Raw genomic sequence first — 16086 nt, 5'->3', positions numbered from 1 at the left:
CATTGAGAACCGTACACCTCATGTGTGGAGAAGAGTGTCGGGTTGTCTAGTTAGAATTGAGTCAATTCCTGTTGTTCCAATGGCTGAACCAATCCAACCCATGACCCTTAAGGATTTGTGTTATCTAGTTGGCTCCATCCAACCATCTTGTATCAGGTTGCCACAACCCACAGCTAATAATTTTGAAATCAAACCTCAAATCATAAATATGCTTCCAAATTTCACAGGATTAGAGGATGCTTATATATTTATTAGAGAATTTGAGGAGGCATGTGCAACCATGAAACTGCAATTAACAGAGGATGAGGTCAAACTTAGATTAATCAACTTTGTCCTTAAGGATAATGCTAAGAAGTGGCTTTATAGTCTGCCAAACCATTCTGTCACTACCTGGGAGGGCTTTGTGAGAATATTTTTGAAAAAGTATTTCCCCCCATCATAAAACAGCTAGGATTAGGAATGAAATAAATCAATTTTACCAACTAGCTGGTGAATCATTTTGGAAGTACTTTGATCGTTTCAAGAATCTTTTGACCCAATGCCCACACCATGGAATAGAAACTTGGAGACTATGCCAGATCATCTATGTGGGGTTAGATTCAAACTCAAGAACCATGCTAGAGTCCATGTGCCAAGGTCAATTTATGGACAAAGAAACTACTGAAGCTTGGCAATTCTTAGAAGACCTAGCCGAGAAAAATTTACAGTGGGAAACAACTAGGGAACCTGATAAAGCTACACCTTCAAGAGGAGGAATGCATCAAATTCAACCAACCCTAGCATCAGAGGCCAAGATTGCAACCTTAACACGTAGATTGGAAGCCTAGAATTACAGAGATCAGCCAATGTAAATCAAATATCTGCACCCATGTGTAAAGGGTGCAATGCACCAGACCATGTCTTAGAAGAATGTTCCTACTCGAATGAGTGTGCATAGGTGAATGCCACCTATCAAGGACCATTGAACAATCCTTATTCACCCACATATAACCCAGGTTGGAGGAATCACCCAAATTTCTCATGGTCCCAGAATCCTAATGTAGGCAATCCAAATTTCAATCAGCAAAATCTAAGGTCCAACCCAGTGATGAACAACCCGCCAGGCTTCCATGATAATGACAAGAAAATTACCTCTTTAGAGAAAAGCCTAGAAGCCATGATGAAGACACATACCAGCTTTATGCAAAACCATGGGTCAATTCATAAATAATAACACCCAAGCTATAGCCCGTCTGAAAATGCAAGTAAGTCAGCTGGCTTCGACCATTAGTGAACGAGAACATGGTAGGTTACCTAGCCAACCTGAGCCAAATCCTAGGAACCAAAATGGTCCACCACCCCAACAAGGAAATCAAGTTAATGGTGTAAATGCCATTCATACCTTAAGATCGGAAAAATAAATAGACAATAAGATACTTGCACTTGATGATATAGAGGACTCATCTGCCGAGTCACCTTCTAAAACTACTACCTTTCAACCTCAAGCACCAGAAACTGAAAATTCACCTAGTCCAGTACTTAAAAGTCCTAGAGCTCCTTTTCCAAACAGACTGAAATCCAATAAATCTGAACATTTAGACAAAATTTTAGAGGTATTTAAACAAGTCCAAGTTAATATTCCTCTTTTAGATATAATCCATCAGGTTCCAACTTATGCCAAATTTTTAAAAGATCTTTGCACTAGGAAAAAGACCACTAATGTACCAAAGAAAGCATTTTTGGCTGCAAGTGTCAGTTCATACCTATCTAGCCATGTGCCAATTAAATATAAGGACCCTGGAGCTCCAACAATTTCTTGTGTTATTGGAGAAACCAATATAAAAAAGGCCTTGCTAGATCTAGGAGCTAGTGTGAATATCCTTCCATATTCGGTGTATGAGCAACTAGGATTAGAAAAACTTCAACCTACTGGGATCACATTACAGTTAGCCGATAGATCTCTCAAGATCCCTAAGGGAATGGTCGAGGATGTTCTGATAAAGGTTGAAAATTTTATTTTCCCTGTAGATTTTATTGTTTTAGAGACTGAGCCAGTTGCGAATCCTAAAGGACATATACCTGTCATTTTAGAAAGACCATTCTTAGCTACGGCCAATGCTGAAATCAATTGTCGAAATGGTCTAATGAAGTTATCCTTTGGGAATATGACCATTGAGCTTAATGTTTTTAACTTAGAACAGGAATCCTCTTCTCATGCTGATGTCAATGTAGTCCAAGATGGTATTTATGAATCCATTGACATTAGTGATGATGAAGTCGACCTAGAGTCTAACCCCTGGTTAATCCATGAGTCTGAGGATGTCAATGAAATACTTAAAGAAAATCAGATTAATCAGGAATCGACACTTCCTACTGAACCAATCATTGAGATGGTGAAATCATCACCTAAACCATCGATAGAGGAAGCACCCATTTTAGAACTGAAACCCCTCTCAGAACATCTCAAGTATGCATATCTAGGACCCAAAAAAACTTTGCCTGTAATTATTGCATCAGACCTAGATCCCAAGCAAGAGGAGGAGTTAGTGTCAGTTCTAAAAGCAAATCAAGAAGCAATAGGTTGGACCATAGCAGATATCAAAGGAATAAGTCCTTCTATAGTTCAACATAGAATATACTTAGAGGAAGAGGCTAAACCAACAAGAGAAGCCCAAAGAAGGCTTAATCCAGCTATGAAGGATGTAGTTAAAAAGGAGATTCTGAAACTCCTAGATAGTGGAATAATTTATCCTATTTCTGATAGCTCTTGGGTAAGCCCAGTTCAAGTAGTACCTAAGAAATCTGGGGTAACAGTGGTCCAAAATGATGCAAACGAACTTATCCCAACTAGGACCCAAACGGGATGGAGGGTCTGTATAGACTATAGAAAGTTGAATGCTGCGACAAGGAAAGATCACTTTCCTTTGCCATTTATTGATCAAATGTTGGAAAGACTAGCCGGACAAGAGTTTTACTGTTTTCTTAATGGATACTCCGGTTACAACCAGATCCCCATAGCCGCTGAAGTTCAAGAAAAGACTACATTCACCTGTCTATTTGGTACTTTTGCCTATAGACGAATGCCCTTTGGACTATGTAATGCACCGGCAACCTTCCAGAGATGCATGATCAGCATGTTTTCAGATATGATAGAATGATTTCTAGAAATTTTTATGGATGACTTTTCTGTTTTTGGCCTAACCTTCTCCGAGTGTCTGAATCACCTGCAATTAGTTCTAGAACGATGTAAGGAGAAGCACTTAGTTCTCAACTGGAAAAATGTCAGTTTATGGTCAAACAGGGAATAGTTCTTGGCCATGTCATTTCTAAAAAAGGGATTGAAGTGGACAAGGCCAAAATAGATCTAATTATAAGTCTTCCACCACCTAAATCTGTGAAAGAAATACGTTCATTTTTAGGTCATGCTGGATTCTATAGAAGGTTTATTGCCAACTTTAGCAAAGTAGCACGTCCACTGACTAATCTTTTGGCAAAGGATACCAAATTTGAATTTACTCATGAGTGCTTGGAATCTTTTGAATTTCTAAAAAAAGCACTTGTATCAGCTCCAATCATTCATCCTCCTGTCTGGTCTGAACCATTTGAATTAATGTGTGATGCGTCCGATCATGTTGTGGATGCAATCTTAGGTCAATAGATAAATAAGCTGCCTAGAGTGATATATTATGCAAGTAAAACCTTAAATGATGCGCAGCTTAACTACACCACAACTGAGAAGGAGTTCCTTGCCGTTGTCTTTGCTTTAGAGAAATTTAGATCTTATTTGGTTGGGACCCACACCATTGTTTACACCGATCACTCAGCCATTAGACATCTCCTAGCAAAGAAGGATGCCAAGGCACGCTTAATCAGATAGATTTTGCTCCTTCAAGAATTTGACCTAGAAATTAAGGACAAGAAAGGCACTGAGAACGTTGTAGCAGATCATTTATCCCGAATTCCAGTCGCACCATCTAGTGAACCACCCATCAGTGAATCTTTCCCAGATGAGCAACTCATGTCTGTGTCTACTGAACCTTGGTTTGCTGATATTGTAAATTATTTAGCCATAGGTAAGATACCTTCTCATTGGACTAAGTAGGATAAATATAAATTCTTTGCCCAAGTGAAGTATTTCATTTGGAATGATCCTTATCTTTTTAAACAATGTCCTGATCAAATTATTAGAAGGTGTATCCCAGATAACGAAGTCATGAATATTTTATCTTTTTGTCATGATCAAGCATGTGGGGGTCACTTCGCGTCTAAGAAAACTGCTGCTAAGGTTCTCCAATGTGGTTTTTATTGGCCAATTTGTTTAAGGATGCTCATGAATATTGTAAAAGTTGTGCTCAATATCAGAAAATGGGTCGAATCACCAAGCGACACATGATGCCACTCAACCCAATCTTGGTAGTTGAAGTTTTTGATGTTTGGGGATCGATTTTATGGGACCATTTCCAAATTCCTTTGGAAATGAATATATTCTAGTAGAGTTGATTATGTTTCAAAATGGGTAGAAGCAATTGCATGTAGAACACCCGATAGCAAAATGGTCATTAAGTTTCTTAAAGAAAATATTCTCTCCCGTTTGGTATTCCTAGGGCAATCATTAGTGATCGGAGAACCCATTTTTGTAACCGACCTTTTGCAACATTGATGAAAAAGTATAATGTCACCCACAAATTGGCCACACCATATCATCCTCAAACTAGTGGGCAAGTTGAAGTGTCAAACCGATAAATCAAACAGATCCTGGAAAAAACTGTTAGTGCCAATAGAAAGGATTGGTCTTTGAAATTAATTGATGCACTTTGGGCATACCGAACCGCTTTCAAGACCAATCTAGGAATGTCTCCTTATAGGATTGTGTTTGGTAAACCATGTCACTTGCCTATTGAGATAGAACACAAAGCCATGTGGGCCATCAAACAACTAAATACAAATTTGAACGATGCTGGAAACCATAGGAAGCTTCAGTTGAATGAATTAGAAGAACTTAGAAATGAAGCCTATGAAAATGCAAGGATATACAAGGAACGAACCAAAGCATTTCATGATCAATCAATTATGAGAAAAACTTTCAATATGGACAAAAGGTGCTCTTATATAACTCTAGATTACATCTGTTTCAGGAAAGCTTAGGTCTAGATGGACAGACCATTTTTAGTAAAGGAAGTCTTTTCACACGGAGCTGTTGAGATAGAAAACTCAAGTAATGGTGTTATCTTTAAAGTTAATGGTCAACGATTAAAACCATTCTTGGAATTACCTGTCGAGACTGTTGAAGATGCCATGGTTCTTTATGAACCAACTTATTCTGATTAAATTGCTTCGAGGTTTGGTCTGGCTGAAGACATAAAACTTAGCGCTTCTGGGAGGCAACCCAGCTTATTTAATTTCTAATGCTTTCTTTGTTTTCAGTTTGCTTAGGACAAATAAATTAGATAAACTCCATTGGGGACAATGTCGGTCAAGTTGGGGGGAGAGCTTGAACAAAATCAGGTGTTATCATTTCCTTTTCCTTCCACTATGAGTTATTTCTTGCATTTAATATATTAAAAAAAAAATTAAATAAATTAATCTAGAAAAGAAATAAGAGTAAGTTAGAAAGTATTTGCTAATAAATGTAGTGAGTCACGGAGAAGATTAGCTGGTTAGACTCTTGGTGGCCTAGGTCATTTAAAGACTATTAGCACTTCCAATTCACATGCACACTAACAAGGTAAAGTAGGTGTTAATTGTAAGGCCAATTAAGGATTTGAGTATTATTTAAATTAGATAATTTTCTCTACACCCCAATTGAAGAAATTTGAATTTAAGGAAAGAGCTACCTGCCTGAAATAAAATGCAAAACACAGAGTAAATTGGATTGCCCTAAGCCTAGTAACCGGGTCTCTTCACCTAAGTCAAGTGTTGAGATTCATCAAACGTGGTGGGAAGGCCAGGATGCTCAAAAAAAAAAAAAAAAAAAAAAAAAAGTGTGAAAGCTACCTTAGTTCTTTGTTTAATCTGGGGTGTATAGAAAATTAATCGAACTAAGTTATGAAAAATGATACAATTGGCCTGTACAAGTTAATACTGAAATACTAAGTTAGTTATCACTCACACAAGTGCTATAAAACTTTAAGTGTACTCTAAGAAAGCTCTAAGTAGACTGACTACCGATTCTAATTCGAAGCTCATTACTTAGTAATATAGAAAACTTCTTGAATTTGATCTTAAATTAATTTAAAGGAAGGATCTTTTTGGAATATGATCTTATTTTGGTACATTGCTAAGGGACTAGCAATGATTAAGTTGGGGGGTGTGATTTATGTCACAAATTGACATAAAAAGTATCAATTAATATCTAAATTATCTAACTTTATTAGGAAATTGATATTTGTTATTATATTTTGCAGAAGAAGAGGTCATCAATAGAAAGAACAAGGAAAGAGAATTCCAACGGTGTAAATTTTACAAAAACAGAGTTAAATTGACCCAGAAATTGAAGAATGAAGAAAGAAGACTCAATTGGGTCAAACCGAGTCAAATCAGATCAAAATTGGTCAAAAATCAACTGATTTGGTGATCTGGTTAGCCGCCTGGTCCACAGCAACAGGCGCCTGGACCATGGACCATCGGCGCACCATAAACCAGCCAATCAGCGAGTCTCGGCTCACCGCAACGCATCGCGAGCCCGATCCACGCGCACGGTCAGGGCTCATGAGGGAGAGAAGAAGGTCCGAAGGGCAACCTGGTAACTTCACATCACTCGATGGTCCGATCTTCTCTGATCAAGATCCAACGCTCCATATTTTTGCCCATCGGACGGCCACCATCGCAGTCGGTCAAGATCCAACCGTAATCAAGGCAATTGCAAGAATCAATAAACACTAGGATAACACGGGATCCTTCTGCAGCGCGATCCAACGAACGAAATCTTCCAGCACCTTGATCGGACGGTCCGCGATGCATCCGACCTGATCCCATCTCTGCTGCGATCCAATGGCAGTGCTTCACCCAGATCGTAATCCGACGGCCCAGAATCGCTCCGGCTTGATTTATTAGATGAATTGGTCCTTTAGATGAAGATCGACGGCTGAAATAATTTCTAGGTTTCTTGATGGATTTAAGTGCTTTTTGAGCGAGATTTGAGCCCCTAAACCCCCCTAACAGCCCTCTAAAATCTCTTAGTCCCACATTAAAGTTTTGAAAACCTTATAACCCCAAATGCCTATAAAAAGCCCCCAAAGGCCCTTGTTTTAATGATTCTGGCCTTCCGATCAGGCTTGTAACCCTAGATAGTAGGGTTTTAGCTTTCTTCTCAAGCCTCGAGCTTTGAGATTTTTGTAATAAATTTTTTTATATAAAATCTTATTTTTATGCAATTTTATCTCTTTACATTATGCAATTTATTTTTCTTGCAATTAGGATAGTTAATTTATGCAATTTAATTTTATACAATTAGGTTAGTTTAAATTATGCAGTTTAAATTTATGCAATTAGGATAGTTTAATTATGAAATTAGGTAGTTTATTTTTGTATTTAAATTTTGCAAGTAGATTTAGATCATGTCTAGCTAAGCATCCCTTCTAGGGTTTGCGATGAAGCTAGATCATGAGTAGGGATTTACATAGGTTCTTTCTTTTTCTTAGGGTTTTTTTCTTCCTCTTTTGCCAAAAATTTTTGATGAACTACAGTTGGGTCAGAGTCCCTTCATAGTTCATGCTTGATTCAGTGCATAGGAGGAAAATCCTAAGGGATCCTAGTTACTACTCCCTTAAAGAATCTTGATGGGTTATCGTTGGGCCTTAGTCCCTTCATAATCTATGCTTGGGAAAGATAAGAGGAGTAGTCGTTAGGATCAATAAGAAAAAATCTAGTAGAATTCCTAATCTAGATCTAGTGGATTCAAAAACCCTAGATCCTTAGTCTATTGTCTTTAACAAACAACTTTGTCTTTTGATTTTCGTTAAAGCTGCTTGAGCATAATTTGAAAATTATTTTTAAACCAAGTCTCTGTGGGATCGACCCGTACTCGCTGGTCGTGCTACTCTGCACACTGTGCGCTTGCGTTTTATTTACAAATTTTAAGATTTGCACATTACTAGCCAAGGTTTTGCTAAATTGAAACACGACTGTACACAGCTCCTAAACTAGAGTGGTCAATCCCATCTTGACACACGCACCGACAAGTCAAGTACTTGACTACACCAGCAGCCTTCCGTCACTGAATTAGAAATTCAGGTAGTCCAGTGCCTAAGTGTAGTGAGTTGCTTGTAAGTCACCGTGATGGTCTCAAGTCGGAGGGACATTTATACCCATATTCCATCGGAGCAAATCTTGACAGCAAAAATAGCTCCAGAGTCGGTCACGTTCCGTGCAAATGTACCCTTACATCTCACTTGTATGCTATACCAGTGTCTCCACACTCATTGGTTAAGAGGACAACCAACCTATATGGCACACAACGACCTATGCTTAATAAATGTTGTCGTCCTTGGTAACAACGTATCATTTGGTTGCAAACAGATTTAAGGACTAAACGACAAATCCTCCTTTGTCGAGTCTAAATAGTCCTAAGGATTTCACCACAACATAGGAGTTCATTAGAAGATGAAATATTTTATGATAAAATATCAAAATAATTTTTATTAATTCATAATTTATGTATATATACAAAAATGAGCACAACCGTCAATAGGCTGACAATTGACTTTGGACACTATTCCCAACAGATTTTTTTCTAAAATCCATATCCGTCCAAAATTTTAGTCAAGTTGGGTAAAATCCACCCCATTCATATTGGAGACCTGACAAATCGAAAAAAATTGCCACCCTAGTACTCAGATGTAGTGGTCATAGTTCTTTGCTAAGAAAATAGAGAAGGGGGAAGAAATAAGCGAGTGGATTTCTGGAAGAATTTGGATACCATAGAGAACTATATATAGGGGATTGAGGGGAAGTAGGGGAGGAGGTGAGTGATGAGGGAGGGGCTCCTTCTCCATGTCAGATTAAGTTTGCAATTAGTACGAAGTTTGAGGGAGAGTCGAAATGTTATTAACAAACTTTGGTGTAGTAATTATTATTTTTTAGAGGTTTCATATTGGGCAGTTCCAAATTCATGTCAGATTAGGATAGTTATTTAATATGAAATTTATTAATTATCATAGTAGAGATCTATATTAATCCCCATTTTTCTAAAAAAAAAATTATAGAGATAGATATGTTGTGCTAGGTTTCTTTAAATTTAGTGTGCACAATTACAAAGTTCTTCCTAAATTTTTTTCTTCAACTCTTTTTACAACTTTGTTCTTCGCCAAACTTTATTAATTTCAAGAAAGAAAATATTTCACTATTCCGTAAATGCCTATCATGATATACTTCTTATTACTTGCTTTTTTAATCTCTTTCGTCACTTTGCTGGGTTTCTAAAATTTAGTATAAACACTTATAGATTTCTCCCTAATTTTTTTAAAGATTGTTCTTTTTTCATTTTTTCTTTACCACATTTTATTTATTTTAAGATAGAGAATATTTCACTATACATCAAATGCCTCACTACGATACACTTCTCATTAAATTTTTTAATTATTATCTCTTTCTTCAATTTCTTAGATTTCCTTGAATTTAGTACAAAACTTCTCCCTAAATTTCTTTCCTTAAAAAATTCTCTTTTTTTTTTTTTTGCTTTGGTTTTCATCAAACTTTTATTTAATTCAAGAAAGGTAATATTTCACCATACCACAAATGCCCCACTATGATACACTTCTCACTAAGTTCTTTTTTTTTTTTTTTAACTCTTTCTTCACTTTGCTGGGCTTCTTTAATTTTGGTATAAACAATCATAGACTTCTTTGCTAAATTTCTAGTCTTCTAAAAGATCAATTTCTCCTTTTTCACTTTGCTCTTCACTAGAGTTTTATTTATTTTAGGAAAGGGAATATTTCACTATATCACAAATGCCCCACGATGGTACACTTCTCACTAAGTTCTTCATTTTCATCTCTTTCTTCATTTTCCTATTAATTAGACTATTTATTTTGAGCAAAGCTAGAAACTGATAGGATATTGGAATATCCATATTGATATTCATATTTTTCAGCAAACATGGTTATGGATACAGATAATAAATGGAAACCAAACTTAGTATCTATATTTATTCTGAATAGATACAAATATGAATCATATTAGTTAATATCTATATTATCTCTATCAGAATATGATATTTGAATATAAATTATCTGATGGGTGGAATTCAATAATAAAATTAAATAAATGGTATAATTATAAAGGATGAAAAAAAAATTCGCTATCAAGATTGCAACTTATGCATCATGACCAGGTAATGATCTAAGATGTAGTTATTGAACTTTCATAGAGATTGATTTGATCAAGTATTTGGATCACTAAACCAACAATATTTGACCTAAAAAATACTGAAAACTAAAAATACTTAAATAAAATATGTAATATAAAGCATTAATATTTTTCTATATTAAATGCCATCATTATTTTTATTTATAGAATGAATAAAAAGAATTATGGATTATCTTTCTAAAAAAATTAAAATTATATAATAGTATATTGAAATTATTGATATTTTTAAATATTTAAAAAATATTTTCAAAATATTATAAAAATAAAATGAATTTTTTTTTTTTGCCAAAAGGAAGAGGATTAAGTTTTCTATGAGCATAACTAATTATTAAAATATAAAAAACTAAAATATATTTGAAATGACCATATTTTATAATATGAACAATAACTAAATAAGTAAATTAAGATAAAACTATATACCAAAGTCAATATTGTTATGGTAATTTTTTTCCCTGTCAAAGGGCACAGGTGGACTTTTTTAATTGGATATCAGAATCCAAATCTAATAAAAACCTTAATACTTGTGTTTTTGTATTTGATATGTGGTAAAATTGAAAGCATATATTTGGATCCATGTCCAAATCTGATCACCAAAATGATTTCTATGCAAATCCAATCTGAATCAGATATGAAAATGGATTTAATTTTCAATCCTCATTTTGAGAAAGCGAAATATTTCGCCATTCCTCTCCATTCCCCACAATGCTGCATGGTTTGGTGCACATGACTCACATATCATCTAATTGACCAAGTGCATTACCCAATCCTTATTTGCCATAAGGGACCTATGTGTTGAGCAAGAGAGAGTGCTTAGTAGCCGCTTTACCAAAATACCATGATGCTCCTATTTCTTTTATACATGCACAGATATGTTTAGTAAAAACTAGATATAGAAGGCAATGAATGAATAAATATTAGTATATTTTATTAAATAAATATTAATTATCTCATTACATGAGTATAAATATATATTTCAACAATGATTGAATCAATTTGGAAAAGAAGCTATTAATTTAACAAAAAAAACTATTATTTACTACCGAGTGCTACTTCCAGGATCACTATCTTCACTATTGAGCGCGGTACATAGGGATCATGTGGGTGATAGGCAGGCCATGTGCATCAGTCCATCAATCATCACATATTGATGTACCGCGAGGAGAGGGGAATGATGCACCGGAATTTTTGCTTTAATATTAAAATGGAATAACAATTCTTTCCTATTTTAGAGCTGAGCTAGATTTTTGACTATATTCAATGATTGTCATAATAATTGTTATAAACTACTATAAAGACAGATGATAATGATTAAATAATGATGTTCTTTGATTATATCTTGTTCAAGAAAGTTGATTTTTCAAATTAAATGGCAATTTAAATTTGAGAAAAATATTTACTAGTGAAAAATGTTACATAACAATTATTAGTTTGTTGTTAAAAAGTTATCGGTAAATGATACAATGATTGAATTATGTATATTTTTTTTATTTTTGTATGTCCGTGAATATATAGCATGTACTACAAAAATATATTCCTTAGTCCTTGCGTTAAACTATTATTCACTTCCAAACCTCCTAAGAGATATGATAAATAAATAAAAGCTCAATACATCATATTATGTCATACATTTGCTTGCGTACCAAAAAGTAAAAGTGAAAAAACTCTTACCAGAGTCTACAACGAAACAAGCTAAAGTGTCAAACCTGTTGTTAGAATTGAGATAGCTACATCTCTTAAACCTGGTTGTTATTTTTGAAATTTGGATATATGAGGTTCCCATGTTTATACCAAGCCACTTTTCTCCACTCCTCACTAATCATGCTATCAAATTTGAAGTTTGAAACTTTTTAGAAATATACTCAAGCCATTTGACTTTCTTGTATAATTACTTTTCACCTCCCGCCTATCTCTCAATTACTCCATACTATTTTTTATGCCTTTCTAGATATTTCTTCTGAACCATTGTACTCCATCAAATCCATTGTACTATATAATCCCAATTCCCCTGATTAATGTGACCATGTATGAGATGTCTCCGACCCATGTTTCCTTATGTTCTATTCCATTCCTGTTCCCAAAGTCAAAGCTTTTTGCTTTAGATCGCAAGTTCAGATGGTCAAACCCCGATTTTAATATCTATTAATATGTCTTTTAACAACACATGCATCACACATGACACATTCTACTCTCTATAAACACCACTAATCTCTATGCATGCAAGGTAGTAAAATGCATGTGCATGAAGAAAAAAAAAAGGCTTTTGTTATATACTAAGCCTAATTTGTCTCCAAAATAATGGGCAGTAAACTTTCCACCATCCCCAAGTTTTTTTTCTCTTCTTCTATATTTAGTTGGATAAAATAATTAGTAATATGGTGCACCATTACTTAAGAGAGAGATTCGATCTTCTTCTTATGAGATCTCCCACTTTGTAAACTCACATCGTATTATAGTTGTGAGTAAGGTTTTAAATACCCTAGGATACGGGTGTTCTAAGTTTCTCCATGAAATGGGATACCCTACTATCATGCCTCATCTCGTTGGTTATCAATCAAAAGTCCTTCCTCTCTCACCTTCTTTTTTCTCCTTTCTTTTTCTTTCTTTTTTTCTTTTTTCTTTTTCTTTCTTTTTTTTTTTTTTCTTTTTCTTCTTCTTCTTTCCTTTCTTCTTCTTTTTTCTTTTCTTTTCTTTCTTCTTTCCCTTTCTTTTTTTATTTTCTTCCTTTTAATTTTTTGCCTTCTTTCTTTCTTTCATTCTTTCCTCTTTCTTCTTTCCCTCTTCTTTATCCACATGGATAACTTTTGGAGTTCGGATCCTATCTTGATCTAATTTTCTTATAGAAATAAGATGTGACAACTAAGACGCGTCTCATCCCATCACAACATAAAATCTTGTTATTGTAGATTAAGAATCATAGAATTTGATTGGTTTCTCCATGTATCGCTGTTAGTTTTTGGTTTTTATATTTTTAAGCAATCAGCTAGAGTTACTAATCATTTAAATTATGAGATACAGAGGACATGGATTTTCATCTTATATGTGAGGATTTTGGCAATTATTAAATAACAAGAAAAGATAGCTTTGAAGGCGCACTTATGTAATGCGAAGGCTTTGAACAAAATGATGATGACTATTTAAGTATATCATGGGTTGCAACTTAGCTTCTATTATGTGGAGTACTCTGGATAGGTTAGTCAATAAGAAAAGTAAAGCCATTTGAATATCTAGAGAATGAATTAGTTTTACTTCTATTCATCAATGATTCATTCTTAGATCTAGAGAAGTTTAATTAGTTTAGAGGCATGGATGAAGTGCTATATCATTCATAGCACTTGAAGAAATACATTCATATGTCATATTCTAGAGATGGGATTTGTAACTGTCACGCCCCGACCCGAGATTATGAATCGAGGGTCATGGCAACCGCCGCATACTCATAGAAAACTCTTTCCATAAGCATGCAAGGCATCTTATCATGCTATCCTAAACAACAGCGGAATAATTAGTCAATAATTTAAATTTAAAAATAACGACCTAAATTTCTTCTTTAATATCTCAATAAATTCAACAATGATTCATAGGTCTTATCAAATTCAATAAGACTTTCAACCTAAAATAAAAATATAGGGATTCTGCTTCTGATCACTCTTCCATTCATATCTTGTATCATCTTAATTCCTCAACATCTGTAAAAACAGTAAAATAGGAGGTAATGAGCTAGACAGCCCAGTAAGCAATGATCACTTTCAACAGATTTCATCAGGCATTTAAGTAAATAATTATTTATAGAAAATAAGCATATATAGTTCATCAATTCGAAATCAATTTCAATTATGCATCATTCATGCCAAATTCATTTCTTTTCGAAAATTTCAAGTTTCTTTCCAGATTTTAATTTCTTTCGTTTCTTAAATTCTTTTCGTCAACCATGAGCTATGACCATATTTTTCCATGGTAGGGTCATAACACCGCGTATCTTCTTACGGTGAGCTGCGAATCATCTGACAGCAAAGTCCTTCGGAACCGCTGGTCTCTCTGGCGGTTTGTCGCTGGTCTCTCTGACGACGTAAACTCTCAGGACAAATCAATTGCCAACGTATATACCCCCATTGGCAAGGTCCTTCATAGTCAGGTTGTCAATTCATAATGTTTCTTATATCATAATTCTTCATAAATCATATTTCATATTCTAATTTCGATAATAAAATATAAAACATGTAGTATCGAAATCAATCAATATAATATATCATGGAATCAATATGTTCAATCATGCTTCATCATAATATTTCAAATAGATATTTTTATACAAATATCATTCATCCAATTCATGCATCGTTTCACAAATCATGTCAGAAAAATAATATTAAATTTATCGATAAATCTAGAAAAGTGAAACATTACTTACCTCGAACGCATTCCAATAAATCCACATAATTCTATAAATTTTCTTTCAAAAATTCTATTCGTAGATCATATCGCGATATCCCATGATCAACATCCACAATCCTATACAGAATCAATTTCAATAATTAGAAAGAATACGAATACCATATTTCAACGATTTAGATTGGATCCGATCATCTAATTTCATCTAATCAAATCTAATTAGGCCTAAATGATCCAAAGTTTGACTATCAGATCAAATCGGATTTGAAGTGATAGGACCAAAGTTTCTTCATCGATTTCATAAAATCAAGTAGAGAGAGATAATTAGAAGGAGAGAGAATTTATGAGGTACAATCCGAATTAATCAGATGACACAATCCAACATTACGATTGATCCAATATCTTGAGTGGTAAAATCACAATCAATCAAATCTAGTCATGGCTAGATCGGGATCATGGATGATCAAATCTAAAGATTCATGGTCTGATCAAGGTGGGTGCAGTATGCTGTCTGACAATCATGGATCAAGGTTTTCATTAGAATCAGATCAGAATTATTAAAAGAAATTTTTTCATTCACTAATCTTTTTAGAGAGAGAATCAATCAAGAGAGAGAATATTTTAGAGAGAGAAAATTTTAGAGAGAGAAAATTCTACAGAGTGAAACTCATCTTGAATTCTTCAGACAATATGATTCAACAAATTTGATCGATCACAGATCAAATCATGTTAAGATTATCATGTGGACAATTCAATAAAATCATGAGAAATAAAATCTAAAAATACCTGATCTGATCAAAGGTGGATGTCGGTATACCGTCCGACGATCACAGATCAAAAAATCCATCATGAGGATCATTTAAAATTCATCATCATTCTTCTCAAAAATTCTAAAAATCTTAGAAGAGACAAATAATCTAGAGGAAGGATTCTAAAGAGAAAAAGTAGAGAGAGAAAATCTAATTTAGAGAGAGAAAATATTAGTTCAGGCTGAAGAAAGAGGAAAGAGAGAGAAACTCTCTTTCTCATATTTTATTATTTAATCATTATTTATTAATTTATTAATTTTATTTTTTTTTTTCTTTCTTTCTTTTTTTTTTTTTCTTTTTTCTTCACGGAAGAGAGAGAGAGAAAATCCTATTTATTATTCATTATATTATTATTATTTTATTTTCTTCTTTCTTTTTTTCTTTTTTATTTCTTTTTCTTTCTTTTTTTTTTTTTTTCTTCTTTTTCTTTTCTTTTTCTTTTCTTTTCCTTTTTTTCTTTTTCTTTTCTTTTCCTTCTTCTTCTTCTTCTTTTCTTTTTCTTCTTTCTTCTTCTTCCCGTGGGTTCTTTTGGGCGAAACAGGGGATC

The 16086-nt window shown here is 34.2% G+C and overlaps 1 non-coding gene across 1 annotated transcript; it reads right to left on the bottom strand.

Annotated features, from left to right (window-relative positions):
- Positions 1 to 449: 449 nt before the first annotated feature.
- On the bottom strand, positions 450 to 556 carry LOC140853506 (small nucleolar RNA R71). The gene has a single exon (XR_012136576.1). It is a non-coding gene; the product is annotated as a small nucleolar RNA R71 (small nucleolar RNA).
- Between the last annotated feature and the right edge of the window lie 15530 nt (positions 557 to 16086).

The sequence above is a fragment of the Elaeis guineensis genome, chromosome 13, assembly GCF_000442705.2.
Source record: "Elaeis guineensis isolate ETL-2024a chromosome 13, EG11, whole genome shotgun sequence".
Classification (NCBI taxonomy): Eukaryota; Viridiplantae; Streptophyta; class Magnoliopsida; order Arecales; family Arecaceae; genus Elaeis; species Elaeis guineensis.
This window is presented reverse-complemented; position numbering and strand designations above follow the sequence as displayed.